The sequence below is a fragment of the Coptis chinensis genome, chromosome 2 (genome assembly GCF_015680905.1).
Source record: "Coptis chinensis isolate HL-2020 chromosome 2, ASM1568090v1, whole genome shotgun sequence".
Lineage (NCBI taxonomy): Eukaryota > Viridiplantae > Streptophyta > Magnoliopsida > Ranunculales > Ranunculaceae > Coptis > Coptis chinensis.
The window spans coordinates 83,268,583-83,283,143 of record NC_141457.1 but is presented as its reverse complement, the minus strand read 5'-3'; the positions used below and the strand labels follow the sequence as shown (position 1 = coordinate 83,283,143).

The window sequence follows — 14,561 nt, the reverse complement described above, 5'->3', positions numbered from 1 at the left end:
CAGATTCATAAACGAGAACCATCTGTGTGAGAACCCCACTCTCTTTCTCTACTCTCTTGATCAAAACAAATCATCTAACCACATCCTCTCCTCTCTTTCTCATATCTTCAAACCCCATTTTTATCGCTCTTGACCATTTATAGGAATATTTGGTAGTTGGGATCGGAAAATATGCTGAAAATTGATACAATTCAAGTTGAAAAAAAGGAAGTATTTTCTACAGAGGAAGCAATAAAGTTTCCTATTAACAAGCTGATTGATGGTGTCCAATTTGTTGGAAAACACGATGGAGAAGTGACGGCCTTATCCATTGGCACATGGATGACCACTAGTTTAGTTTCTGCGTCGACAAATGGCACGGTTGGTATCTTCACGTTTGTTCTGCGCTAGGCACTTTTATTTTGGTTATTCTAAAATGTTCTAGATACTTCTCTAGTTGATTAAGAGGCGTGAATTAAATTCTTATTGTTGTACATTTGGCTTTGTGTCTTTTATGTAGTTGTGTCTATTTTTCTTTTTTGCCTTTTGCTTTGTTTTATTTAGCTTGCTTATCTGCTTTGGGTGTTAATTAGTTGGGTGTATTGTGTGTGTGTGGTGAGGGAGTTGGGTCTGGAGTTCTGGTTTTAGTATTAACTTTTTGATTTAGTATTTTTTTTTTCCTGATTCTAGGTGTTGATGTAATCTCTGAATTATCTCAATATATTTAGATTGATGGATCAAAAATAAAAGTTACATTTGTGGCTTGGAATCATGAAATGATGTGGACAGTGAGGAGGATGATCACATCCGATTTAGGTCGAGGATGACGTGGAAGGGACCTGATCAGGGGAGGATGGCAGCTGATGTTAGTTGTATTTTTTTTGTAAATGGGGGAGTTCTTAGTTGTAGGGTAGATTTTCTTTCCTTGCTTCCTTGTCTTGGAATTTTTCCTTGTCTATTTTTTAAGTAAGGCCCAACAGCTGGAACTTGAGAACCAAAGACTAGGTATTGAAGTCGTACTAGTCCTAGTTAGCTTGCTACATGTCTGAGTCTCCATGAATAGCCGCTAACTAGTAGTTAGTGCTTCCCCGATGATCTTTGCTATATTCGCCGGCTTTCATAAGTATGTCCGAGACTCCTAGTATAGGTTAGACACCCCATCGGGCTGGTGCCTTTAGGTAAGGATAGCTGAAAAAAGAAACCCGCTTCATATAGATCGAGACTTGTAGCTTGATTATTTACTCATTCCATACTGGTAAGAATTGCAGAAAATCGTTCTATAACACTTCTTCTTCTTCAGGATATCCGACGATCAAGACAATTCCTGTAAAACTCTTTCACTTAATAGAAGTGAATTTCGTCTTCGCTTCTTGGTGTTGTTGCCACCGGTGCGCATCGGGCTCCGGTGCCCGCTGCTTTGCCCATCTTCTTGGTGTTCTTTGCCGGGTGCAATCTTCTTTATTCTTTGCCATGGACCTTAGGTTATATAAGAGAAGGTAGGATCCAAGTGAAATACTTGAACTTGTTCCAAAAGGTAAGACAACAAGGAATCGAGCCAAAGGTAAGAATCACTACTAAAAAAGCATATTTTATATCGGTTACAAGAATACCTCTATATCGGTTCTTAATAAAACCGATATAATATTCTCTACCAAGATTTCTCATATCGGTTTATATTTTTTCATATCGGTTGCTATTTTGTCATGTCGTTTACATAATAACTGATATGTTATATCCAACCTTTTATATCACAAAGTTCCAACCCATCTAAGTAGTTAAGTATGTATAATATCACTTACATTTTTTGCAATATAAGAATATTCCGTTTAGATATAAGAATTCTTGTGTTATTTCATTGCTTTACCGGAAAAGAAAGAAAAGAAACTTTTCGGTAGGCACAAACCAATTCTAGGGTTTGGGAAACTCATCCGCAATGGTTGTCTTAATTAGATCAACCTAGGTGTTCTCGAGCTTCTCTTCTCCACTAGATCGAGCATCTGATCTTCGTGGGGTTTTACTGACTAGGTATCTAGTTCACCGGAATTTTAGATCTGTTTGTTTTGATCCAATTCGAGTAGATGGTGCCATGGGGTTTTGCTTTGTTTGAAGGTAATGTCTAATTTCTGAAATTGTTAGTTATATATGTTACTATGACTTGGAGTTTTTGGGTTTTTATCCTTTTGTTTGCTTCTGAGATTCATTTGATGTATTATGCTGTATCAAGCTAACATTTTGGTTTGATTGTTAGAATCCTGGAAGTGTTACTCCTGTCGCAAACTCAGGGCTTTCACCTCTCCCTCCTGAATGTGGTGCAACAGTTGATATTCCTCTTGATTCTTCAAAGGTGAGATAAATTTCAGGACAACAAATTACCTTATTAGGATGCCTTATTTAAGCTTTAATCTGAACTCATCATACGATACTTTGTTTTGAATTAGGATATCAAAAAGAAGGGGAAGGAACTCTAATTCAAGGAGGCTGAATTGAAGAAAAGGGAGTAGGTATCTTCTGCTTTTGCTTTAGATGTGTATAAGCATGTGCATGTCTACATTGGATATCTGTGTGCTACATTAGACTAGGTAGTTGATGCCATACATAGAAGAGTATTAACTTTTCATTTTTTGTGATTGTCTTTGCCTTTAGTTAAAAATTAATCTGTTGGTTACATTTTTTAAATGGCATTTAGGAACTAAACCGGAGAGACGATGTTGTAGCACGAGGTATTTCTATATGAAACATCATTGTTTAAGAGTTTTAGCTTATGCTAATTGGAGTATATTTCAAAGTAGTTATAAAGGTGTGCTAATTAGTGTTTGTGTTATTTTGTAGTTATTGGTGGTTCCTGGTAGCTTTTTAGAAGCAACCACTATACATATTCTTGTTTGGTTTTTGAGCATGAATTTCATGAAGTGTTTCTTATAGATTTGTATTCTGAATGACCATGTCGATTACACATGTTGCTCTTTCGTTGCACAATCTTTGGATTGAAATTACTTTTGTTATTCTCTTTTTGGGGTGCTTTCTGTTTGTGTAAGGTCATTTGCAATCTCACAAAATCTTTGCTACCATTGCCAGAGAAATATCATGGTGTAACTAATATAGATAAACGTTACCGTTAACGGTGAGTCTATAGTTCAGTCTTTCTATATGTATTATATATTACTCCAAAAGCATATGCAAATGCCAAAATTGTATGGGAGATAACTAGATATAACAATTTCTTTTGATCCGAAGTATATATGATATGGTTGGGTTCCACAATTCTATCTCGTGGTTTTATTGGTCTCATTGCAATTTGTAGGGTGTAGCTCTTTTAATTTACTAATACTATGACTTTAATCAAATGGCTTGAAGCGAGTCAAGCCGCCGTTGAGTGTCCAAATCCAAAGATGCATTCTTTTAATTTTATTTAGTTATTGGTAAATAAGGCAAGGTTTAGGTAGACAGACTACATAAATGCTTTTACAAACCAAAGATCACATCGTCAATAAGTTCATGCAACTAATACAAGTTACCTCGATCTTTCTGTCTCTATTAAAGATCCGAACCTATTCATTTATCGTAGACTTTAACATCTTTCTCGCTCTTTGCGAGAAGCTTTTCTCAAGCGCATTTGTTAAAGTGCATCTCTATTCGGTTGTTAATTGTTATTGACGTCCGCATTATGCTTCCAAAAGAAAGATATTACTTTTATTAAGGCATAATCATTTGATCGTAACCTTCGCTATCTTATTCATTTTTATTTGGTAGGAAAACTATACAGGTGGGGTGTTGCCATATCCTGTTACAATCAGCTAGATCCTTTGGTGTGTTTTCTAGCCTTAATTTGCTTTTTCTATTATCGATCAAAATTTCATTTTGTTTTACACAAATTGGGTGACATGAGTTTTACATAGTGATTATTTCTCATCAACCTGATCTTTGTTATATGTGAATATTGTAGGTATCCGACTTTGATTGCTAAATATTGATTAATGAGTTGGAGTTGAGATTGGTTAAATTTTTATTGGGTATGGTAAAGAGGGAATTGGGTGGTTCTGAAAAATGGAGCAGTTCCTTTAGGAATGTCCGACTTCTTTGGTAATTGAAGAGGAGTACTTGTTTAATGGATGAAGTTTTGTAGGGTTCTTAGAGGCTTCAAATATTTTCTTGACCACGAAATTGGTTTTAATCGTGTCATTGTTCATAGGTTGCTAAAGATCTGTTGGAGGCAGCTCTACCACCAAGGTATTGAATGTGCATGAATAAAATCACTATCTTGTTGCAGGTCATGACAGAAACAGATCAATGCTATTGTGTAATTCTCAATGCTCATGATGGGGCTGCATTTCCAACTGACAATCAGGCGCCTAGTTGTAGCTCTAATAAGCCTTCTAGTTTAAGAATTGAAACTGATTTTGGAAGGCTGAATACTTCTAAGGTTAGAACTTCTCTCATTCAGTCTCCAAGAATCGTAGTTTGGCTTGACTCATTTATTTGAATAAGTAGGGGGACTTTTATTTCAACTGTATTGTTGGTCTTTCATAGTTTTGTTCTGATTTTTCTTTGTTATGTCATGCATGAGTTCCAATTGATAACCTGTCAAACTTTGAGAAGGGAGTGGAATATGTATAATATGTTGTAGTAAATGTGTGTAGAACAGTGTAACGGAAATGAAAAATCAGCATTGCTAGAAGAAGCTATTGCTGATTTTAGATCCAGTGTTGTTGTTGAACAGTCTTATGAGAGCGTCTTTCGAGTTACGAATCATTCAAGTTAGTTTACTGTACCTTAATTATTTTATTTGCTCTATGTTCCTTGCTCTTTTGTTTTTCTTATCTGTTTTATAATCTCAACTTTACTTTTCACAGATGATGTGATAATGAAAAATAGCGTTGGGGATGATTCAACTGTCTTGCCAGTTCCTTTACCATATACTAGGCAGAGTAGTAATGCTCCTAGCCTCCTACTAAGAAACTGGGATTTGGTCTGGTGGGTTCAGGTAAACGAACGGCTGTACCTTCTATATTCCATGAAGAAAATGAAGATGATGGGGATAAAGACAAGAAAATGAGGCCCTTGGTTCCTATTGATTACTCAACGGAGGAACTGCAAGATGTCCAAACTCCCAGTTCTAGGACACCACCACCTAATTTGGCTGCGGCAGCGGAGTATGCCAAGCGCATTTCAAATGTTAACCCAAAAGAACGAAATGAAGCTGAAAGGGATAGAAGTAGACAAGCTGGTGACAGGTCGAGCCAGCATGAGTGGGATCACAATGATGAGGCCAGACATCGTCCGACGGATGACTACAAGGAGAATATAACTGACCGTGACAGGGAGAGTGAACGTGTTAAGACACAAGATAACAAAAAACTTTTGGATGCAAAGCAATTGATTGACATGATTCCTAAGACAAAGGAGGAGCTGTTCTCATATGAGATAAACTGGGCAGTGTATGACAAAGTACGAGGAACATTCATATGATGTTATTTACCTATTTTCATATGTTGTTTTTTATTAAATACAGTTTCTGCTACAAACTATTAAACACACACACACACACACACACTAAAGTTTGGGCTTGTCTTTCCCTCTTTTTAATGCTCTCGATGATGGAATTTACCCACTTTGCATACAAATGTTATTATTCTAGCATTCGGTAACTGCTCTTTTAGTTAGCTTAGCTAGTATGCATTGTAGCTAAACTCGAATTGAGTCCAGTTCTTGTGCCTGGAATGAACAAAAACCTTTTTCTTTGCCGAGTTAAAATCGTTGCTCTAGTTTTCTTTGAATCCTAGGAGGGGATTCTTTCTAAGTCGATGACGAACGGAAGGGAAGGCTATAAGGTTCACCAAAGTGCGTTTCGCACTATGTGGCCCCGATCATTGAGTTAATATTTGATATGTCCTTGAGTCCAATGAGGCAAAAGAGTTAGAAGTCTTAGACTCCAAGAGCAGCAATGCATATCTAGTATAATAGGTTTCCGTTTCTACTTATATGTTGTTTTATCTGCTCTTTCCTTTGAATCTGACTAGCTAGGCTGTTCCTAGTAGCTAGATATCTAGGTATCAAGTAAGTTCTATAGTCTTAGACTTATGAGACGAATTTGAGGCTGGATAGGCTTCCTCGCCTAGGTGGCTGGATGGAAAGAATCCTCGTCCAAAGCGAAAGGAAAGACAGGTGTGAAAGCCCAAGCGAGCATAACTTCTTGTAAGTGTAATTCACAAAGGTGCTTCTAGACATCCCAAAAAGTATCTCATTGTTCCTTTGTGGTAATGGTTGAAAAAAACTTTTATTGTTGTCTTTTTTAGTCATTACTCTTTTTGTTAGGCAAATGGGACTCGAGCCTGACGTCTGATATATGATATGTTGCACTTTTGAATATATTGCCATCTGATCATTGAGTTATTTTTTTGAGCATGTTGAATTACTTGACATCTGAATAAGAAACTTTTTCGTTCAATTGATAATTCTTTGAAACAATCAGTACTATTAACTTAAATTACGGTTTAATAGTAACAATTTGTTGTGAAGATGAAGGTTTGAATTTGCTGATGAGCAGTTTGGTTTATATTCCTTTCACTCAAGCTATATGTATTAGCATTGAAGGACCTTGAGATGAAGGTGAGTTTATTTTACTCATCATCTTATGATTTTCTTTTAGTAATGCTTATAGCTTTGAATGGTATTTATAGTCATTACAATTGATTGTCAAGAACCCGAGTTTGTTATATATGAACTTAAAAAGTGTTAAGATCGAATAGGTAGAACCTTTGCGCTGGACTGACTACTTATGTGTCTTTGCCATTTGCACAAGATATAAGATTAGATGAACTCTTACTTCACTAAAACACAGTCGAGCTTGTGTTATTTAACTAAAAACACAGTTGCTTGTGTGTTATTATGATTAAACCTGAAAATTTATGCCTCATACCCATATTAAAAGCAAAGTATCTTGGCTAATTATACGCAACATCTATGTTAATGTCTAGATGGTGCGCATGTGTACAAATTCTCATAATATGGGTTTCTTAAAGTCGATAAGTTTTTGTCCTACTAATGTTATATATGTATGTTTACTTCATAGGTGATAATTGAGACTCTAAGGATGGGGAACTACAGAGTTAATGTGCAAGGCCATGAAGATGTGGAGATAAGGGGTGGATTATTTTATATATTTTAAGTTCAGGTTTGAAAAATCTTTGTTTCTTTTTCTCGTGTAACTTGTGGTTTATTGTGCTTACCAATACTTCAATGCATTCACCAGTATAAATAAATTGTGAAACGTTATGACATTGCCTTCGACACCGGTTTTTGTTGCGTTTTCAAACCTAGAAGTTTTATGTTTAGTATGTTCTAACTATCTTTAGTGTAAAAATATGTTGGAACTAAACTATCTCTTGTTATAATTTAAATAGATCAGTCTATCTAAACTCTGTTAAATGAAATAGGCAAAACATGTGGCATTGGTTTGTCTCACCTTGAAGAATGGAGATGGTTTATATTGCAACAACTTGGACACTTTCTAATAAGACTTTCTTTTTATGTAGCTAGTTGTAAACACAATGTAATGTAGCATAGTACTTTCGCTTGGAAAATATAAGTATTTATTCTGCAAGTGACTTCATAATTTTGAAATGAATGGAATGAATACTATATATTCTTGAAAGGGATTGATGGTGTAATTTTGTATTCTATAGAGTGGACGGTGTTTTAAATGAGTTCTTTTACAGGGTGCAAGACTGTAAGGTGGATGTATAACAACCAATAATTTTTTTTTTCCTAAAATATATTTTGTGACGCCAAAACGATGTCACAAAATTTGTGACACCATTTTGACGTTCCAAATATTTGTGACGCCATTTTGGCGTCACTATATTTTGTAACGCTATTTTGGCGTCACAAAATTTTGTGACACCATTTTGATGTCACAAATTAGTGACGTCAAAATGGCGTCACAAAAATAATTGACGCCAGATTGTGACACCATATTTGTGACGTCAAAATGGTATCACTAAAATTATTTGTGACGCCATTTTGGCGTCACAAAAAAGCTGTTTTGGTGTAGTGTAACCTAGCAGGGTGTTATCCAAATCTAGCCGAGAAGGTGTTTGATCAAATTCCTGAAAGGAGGTTTGAGTTGAAAATAACATGTAGAGATGGACCATTCTATGAACACTTGCATGACTAGTCTGAATAGAAAGAACTACACTATTTGGAAAACCAAGATAGAAAACTTGCTATATTGCAAGGACTTGGCACAACCTATTGAAAATGGAGGAGAAAAACCGGAATTGATTGCTGCAGCTGAATGGAACAAGCTTGACAGAAAAGCAATTGGGTATATTCGACAGTGGATTGACGACAGTGTCTTTCACCATGTATCCCAAGAGACTACAACTTTTGGCTTGTGGAAGAAACTCAAAGACTTCTATGATAGGAAGTCGGGCGGAAACAAAGAGCTGCTCGTTAAGAAGTTTGCCAACACGAAGTACCAAGAAGGTTCTTCAATCTCTGAGTATCTTAATGAAGTACAGAATACCAACAATTAGATGCATTTGATGAAGATTAATATAGGAGACGAAGTTGAGGCTTTGTTTCTATTAAACTTTCTACTCGAAAGTTGAGAGACGTTAACAGTTTCTCTACACGGATCAGCTAAGGATGGAATCATTTCCATGGAGATGGCTACTGCGTCTTTGTTGAATAAGGAGACTAGAAGGAGTTCAAGAAACAACTCCTCTCACTCAGAGATCCTTGTCACAGAGAAACGGGGGAAAGGAAGGAGCAGAAAACTATCTCATTCTAGAGGTGATGACAGAAGCAAATCTATGGGTGAAGCTAGAACTCCTAAGGCAAATAGGCGATGTTACTACTGTGCCACCAAGGGTCACTTCAGGTATGAGTGCAGAACACTACAGAGGGATGAGAAGAATAACTGTGTACATGAAGACATGGTAAAGAGGAACAGAAACTCAGGCAGAGATACTACCACACTAGTCAATGATGGTCTAGTGGGAATTGTGTCAGATTGTGGTGATCGAGTGCTGTCTTAGTACCTCATGCCAGGATACATAGTGGGTGATAGATACATGAGCATCTTATCACGGCACACCGCACAGGGGATTCTTTACTACATACAGCTGTGGTGAATATGGTGAAGTGAAGATGGGCAACAGTGGAGTCTCGAAGATTGCAGGCATTGGGGATGTTCATGTAGAAACCAATGTCGGCTACACCTTGACACTCAAGGATGTAAGACATGTCCCTGACATTCGGCTAAGTCTAATTTTCGCTGAAAAGTTCGATGATGATGGCTTTCTAAACTCGTTTGGTAACGGGGTATAGAAACTGAGTAGAGGTTCCATTGTAGTAGCCAAAGGGAAGAAAACTTGCTCTCTTTACAAGACACATGCTAGTTTGTATAAAGTAGAAGTAAATGCGGCAGAAGAAGAAGCTTCCTCCGAGCTATGGCATAAGAGACTATGTCATATGGGTGAAAAAGGCATGGAAGTTCTTGACAAGCAAAAGGCCTTGCCATATATCAAATTAAGGTACACATTTAAATATATGTACTCACTGTTTGGTAGGAAAGTAACATATGGTGTCTTTCCAAAGATTCCCGTCTCACAGAAAGGACAATGTCCTTGAACTAGTGCACATAGATTTATGTGGTCCTATAAAAGTAAAGTCCCACGGGGGAGCTTTATACTCCGTGACCTTCATTGATGATGCGTCGAGAAAGGTATGGGCATATAGTCTGAAGACCAAGGATGAAGTACTTGGCGTGTTTAAGAATTTTCATAGCATGGTGGAAAGAGAGACATGGAAGCCTTTGGAGTGTATTCGCTCAGATAATAGGGGTGAGTACATGGGGCCGTTGGAAGAGTATTGCGAGAGTCATGGGATTCGTCATGAACAAACCATTCCCAAAACTCCGCAGCAAAATGGTATAGCCGAGAGGATGAATCGTACAATTATAGAGAGGATGAGATGCATGCTGTCTCACTCTAAGTTACTTAGAAGCTACTGGGTAGAAGCAATGCGCACAGCCGTACATATGATCAACCTATTGCCGTCGAAGCCTCTGAATAGTGATTATCCAGAGAGAGTATGGTCATGCAGAGCTGTTGATTATGGATATTTGAGGGTATTTGGGTGCAGGGTATTTGTGCATATTCCGAAGGATGAGAGATCCAAGCTTGATGACAAAGCCAAACAGTGCATTTTTCTTGGTTATGGGGATGGGAAGTTTGGCTACAAACTCTATGATCCGATTAACAAGAAGGTAATCCGAAGTCGAGATGTGATATTACTGGAAGATCAAACCATAGCAGATTTCGAGGAGGGTGAGAAGCTACAAGCTTCATTAATGATCTTGTTGATTCAGAACCAGAAGTTCTTACTGTGGAACGTGCAGAAGGCATTGAGAATGCAAAAAACCATGGGTTTGAAGCTCATGATGATGATCCTATTGCTCATGATGGGATAAAACTTATTGATATAGAAGATGCAGATGAAGTGCATGAACCACCACCTGAGCAAGCAGATGGGGTAAGGAGGTCAGAAAGATAGAGACAAGCTTCAACCAGGTATCCACCACATACCTATGTTCTACTATCGGATGGTAGAAAACCTATGTACTATCAAGAGGCAGTTGAAGGTACAGACAAAGAGTAGTGGTTGAAGGCTATGCATGATGAGATAGATTCTTTGCATAAGAATCACACTTATGAGTTAGTTGAGAAACCGAAAGGAAAAAAAATTCTCAAGAATAAGTGGATCTACAAAGTCAAGCATGTGGAGAATAATCCACACCCAAGGAAAAAAGCTTGCCTTGTTGTGAAGGGATTTGGTCAAAGGAAATGTATTGACTTATATGAAATTTGCTCTCCTGTAGTCAAGATGACTTCTATCCGGGTGGAATTGGGTATGACTGCAAGTATGAACCTAGAGGTTGAGCAGCTAGATGTCAAGATAACATTTATTCATGGAGACCTTGAAGAAGATGTCTACATGGACCAGCCAGAGGGGTTTGAGGTCAAAGGAAAGGAGCACCTAGTATGCAAGCTGATAAAGAGCTTGTATGGTGAAGCAGGCACTGAGGCAGTGGTATATAAAGTTTGATTCCTTTATGGTGAAGCATGGATACAAGAAGTCTGCTTTCGATCATTGTGTGTTTGTTTAGAAATTTTTAGATGGGGATTTCATAGTGCTTTTGTTGTATGTGGATGATATGTTGATAGTTGGCCCGAACATCAACAAGATATCCAAGCTGAAGAAAGACTTGAGTAAGTCCTTTGAGATGAAGGATTTGGGTCAAGCAAAGCAGATACTTGGGATGCAGATCACTCGTGACAGAAAGGGTGAGAAGTTGTGGCTTTCGTAAGTCCTTTGAGATGAAGGATTTGGGTCAAGCAAAGCAGATACTTGGGATGCAGATCACTCGTGACAGAAAGGGTGAGAAGTTGTGGCTTTCTTAAGAAAGCTACATTGAGAAGGTGTTGAAGAGATTCAACATGGATCAAAAGCGAAGCCGGTCGGTTAATCCGCTTGGTGGCGATTCGCATGACCAAAGTGATGTATCCAAAGGGTGAGCATGAGCAGAGTCAGATGGAAAAGATTCCTTAAGCATCCGCAGTGGGCAGCTTAATATATGTAATGGTGTGTACAATACCGGATATTGCTTTCATCGTTGGTGTTGTAAGCCGATTTCTGTCAAATCCGGGGAAGGAGCATTAGGAAGGTGTTAAGTGGGTATTGAGATATCTCAAGGGCACTTCCAAAGCGTGTTTGTGTTTTGGTTGAAGTAAGCCCTTACTTGAAGGCTACATTGATGCAGACATGGCAGGCGATGTTGACTCGATGAAGTCCACATTCGGTTATCTGGTTACTTTTGCAGGGGGAGCAGTTTCTTGGGATTCTAAGTTGCAAAAGTGTGTTGCTGTAACGCCCGTATTTTAAAATACGTTTTTATCTATTTAATTAATTAATTTAATTTAATTTATTTATTTTCAAAATTCGTCGGATTGGACTCGGGATACGTGGGCCTGGTTTTGGGCCCGAGTCTGTGTTGGGCTTGGGTTTCGGACCTAAGTATATAAACACATTGTTCTAGAGAATAGGGTTTTTAAGATAATAGAATAATGAAAATGGAGGCAAAGCTTGAAGCTCCTTTGCTCAAGCGGTGGAGCGCGACGGCTCGGACTCGGAGGAATTCGTAGGAGCTGTTCATAAACGTGAGTAGCTATTTTGCTATTTCACCAGATTTGTAGTTTTCGTATGTCGGTATACTGTCTACTATTTCTGTTTTTATACTGTTCATTATCCTGTTTTATTCGACGTCGTACGTGTCGTATTTAATAAACTTTGTTCAATATCGAAATTTTATTGAACTGTTAAAGCTTTGGAAGCTTGAAGCTTCGGCTGACATTAATGGAGGCGGCGGAGAACTCGCCAGTAAACTTTTTGTGTGGACTGTCATTGTTGGTTGTTGTATTGTTTGATGAGGGTTGTAGATTCGGGGGAGGGGGTTGAGTGAGTCTTTGGAGGTTTGGTCGTCGGTGATTGGACGAAATGCTCAAGCCTCAAGACGCCGTCGGTCGACGCCTTCGATGGAGAAAGTGCCGCCGCGTTTGTAGTGGTTTGTATGATTGTTGATAATGGGTTGAAGTTGGGTTGTGTGGTGCTTGATGTCGGGGCAGTGAAGCGTTGAGGGAGGCGTTAATGGCGTTACTGCCATTACTGTGATACTGGGACTTGGGTTCTTATGCATTTTTAAAATCGTTTGAACTGTTTTGTTTGTTTTGGTGGGTGGTTGATGTATGTTGGTATGTTGGAATGTGGATGGGGGCTGTTGAATGGTGGTGGAAGCCATTAATGGCGGCAGTAAGGTTTTTAGATCTAGATTTGATGAAGTTAGGATGGAATGATTTGAGAAATGGGTGTTTGTTAAAGTTGTAGGGATTGTTATGGGGAGTGAAACCGTGTGGTCAAAGTGGGTGGTCGATTAGAGCTTGGTGGTGGTCGATTTTGGTGGCTGTTGGTGGTGAGAAGATGATGAACAGTAAATTTCGGGTTGGGCTTGGGTCAAGACCAAGTGGGTTGGTTTTGTTTAGGCCGATTCTAGTTTGTTTAGTTGTTGGGCCGGTTTTGTTTTAAGTTCTTGGGCCCTAGCTTGTTTTGTTTGGGGCCAGACTAATTTGGCTTAGCCTATGGGCCAGTTCAGTTGATGTTGGGCCCGGTTTTGTTTTAAATTTGTGGACCAGTTCAATTTAAGGTTTTGGGCCAGTCTAAGTTTTATTTTCTGTTAGCTTGGGTCGAACCCAATTAGTTTGTGGACCAGTTTAATTAGTTTCTTTGGGCCGGTTTCTAATTTAGGTGGGCTGGTCCTTATGTCCCCAATTGGGTCAGGTAGAATAAATAAGTCGGTTTGAGACTTTTGGGTTCTAAGGTTTGGGCTTGGCCAGTTGGGTCCGAACCATTACCTTGGTCATGAGCCCATGAGCCATGCACCTTTGACCTTAGCCATGAACCATGGCTATGACTATGAACCTGTTGAACATAGAAACAATAGTTTGACTTTGACTTTGACCGTTGACCATTGACGGTTGACTTTGACCTTTGACCATGGCATGTTGACTTTGACCATGACATGTTGACCATGACGTGTTGACTTTGACCATTGATGGTTGACTTTGACCTTTGACCATGGCATGTTGACTTTGACCATGACATGTTGACCATGATGTGTTGACTTTGACCATTGACTGTTGACTTTTTTCAGTTTTTCTCATATTTGATTTTATGGACTATTGTAATAATAAAATGTTGTCGAACATTATATAACGTTGTTTGTCATTATCTAATTATGATTTGACGTGAGTAGTGTGTAAAACATATATATATATATATATATATTGGGCTTTGATTGTGGACTGTAGACTGTTTAATTGTGCTACATTTTATGTCGTAAATTGTATGGACAAATCAAATGTTGAAATGCTGTGGAAGCTGATATAAATTTGGTTGTCATTATCTAATTAAGATTTGACGTTGATATTGTGACACTATGTAATATGTTGGGATATATATATTGAATGCAATAGTTTTGGAGACATAGATGTATAAAAGCTTTATTATTTTATATGTAAGATGCTACTATGACGTAGTATAATATGTGTAGATATTTTCCCACGGGTTTGTGGCGTAGTACAATAATATATTGGCACGTGAAAGAATGAAATTGGTTATTAGATAGAATCGAGATATTTCTAAATATTGTGGCTTAGTGCAATAAGGTAATTGACCTGCACGTGATATAGTGGAATGTTTATGAGTCATAAATGTATGACACCTGAATAAATTACGTAACGAAAATCCTAGAACCTGACTACCACAACTCATGTGATCCGCCTGTGTGCGATTTGATATATAAGATGTTGTATATATATGAGATGTTGATTGACCCATGTGTTGGGCAATCGTAGCCGAATAGTGGCTTGATATATAAGATGTTGATATATAAGATGTTGTATATATATGAGATGTTGATTGACCCATGTGTTGGGCAATCGTCGCGAATAATAGTGGCTTGATAT

The 14,561-nt window shown here is 38.1% G+C and overlaps 1 long non-coding RNA gene across 2 annotated transcripts; it reads left to right on the top strand.

Moving 5' to 3' along the window:
* Positions 1-1,457: 1,457 nt before the first annotated feature.
* Positions 1,458-2,707, top strand: LOC147518348 (uncharacterized). 2 transcript variants are annotated; one of them, XR_015214046.1, is made up of 3 exons: positions 1,458-2,323; positions 2,418-2,480; positions 2,666-2,707. It is a non-coding gene; the product is annotated as an uncharacterized LOC147518348 (long non-coding RNA). The 2 variants fall into 2 exon arrangements; XR_015214047.1 differs by having other exon boundaries at positions 2,418-2,476; positions 2,666-2,700.
* The last annotated feature ends 11,854 nt before the right edge of the window (positions 2,708-14,561 follow it).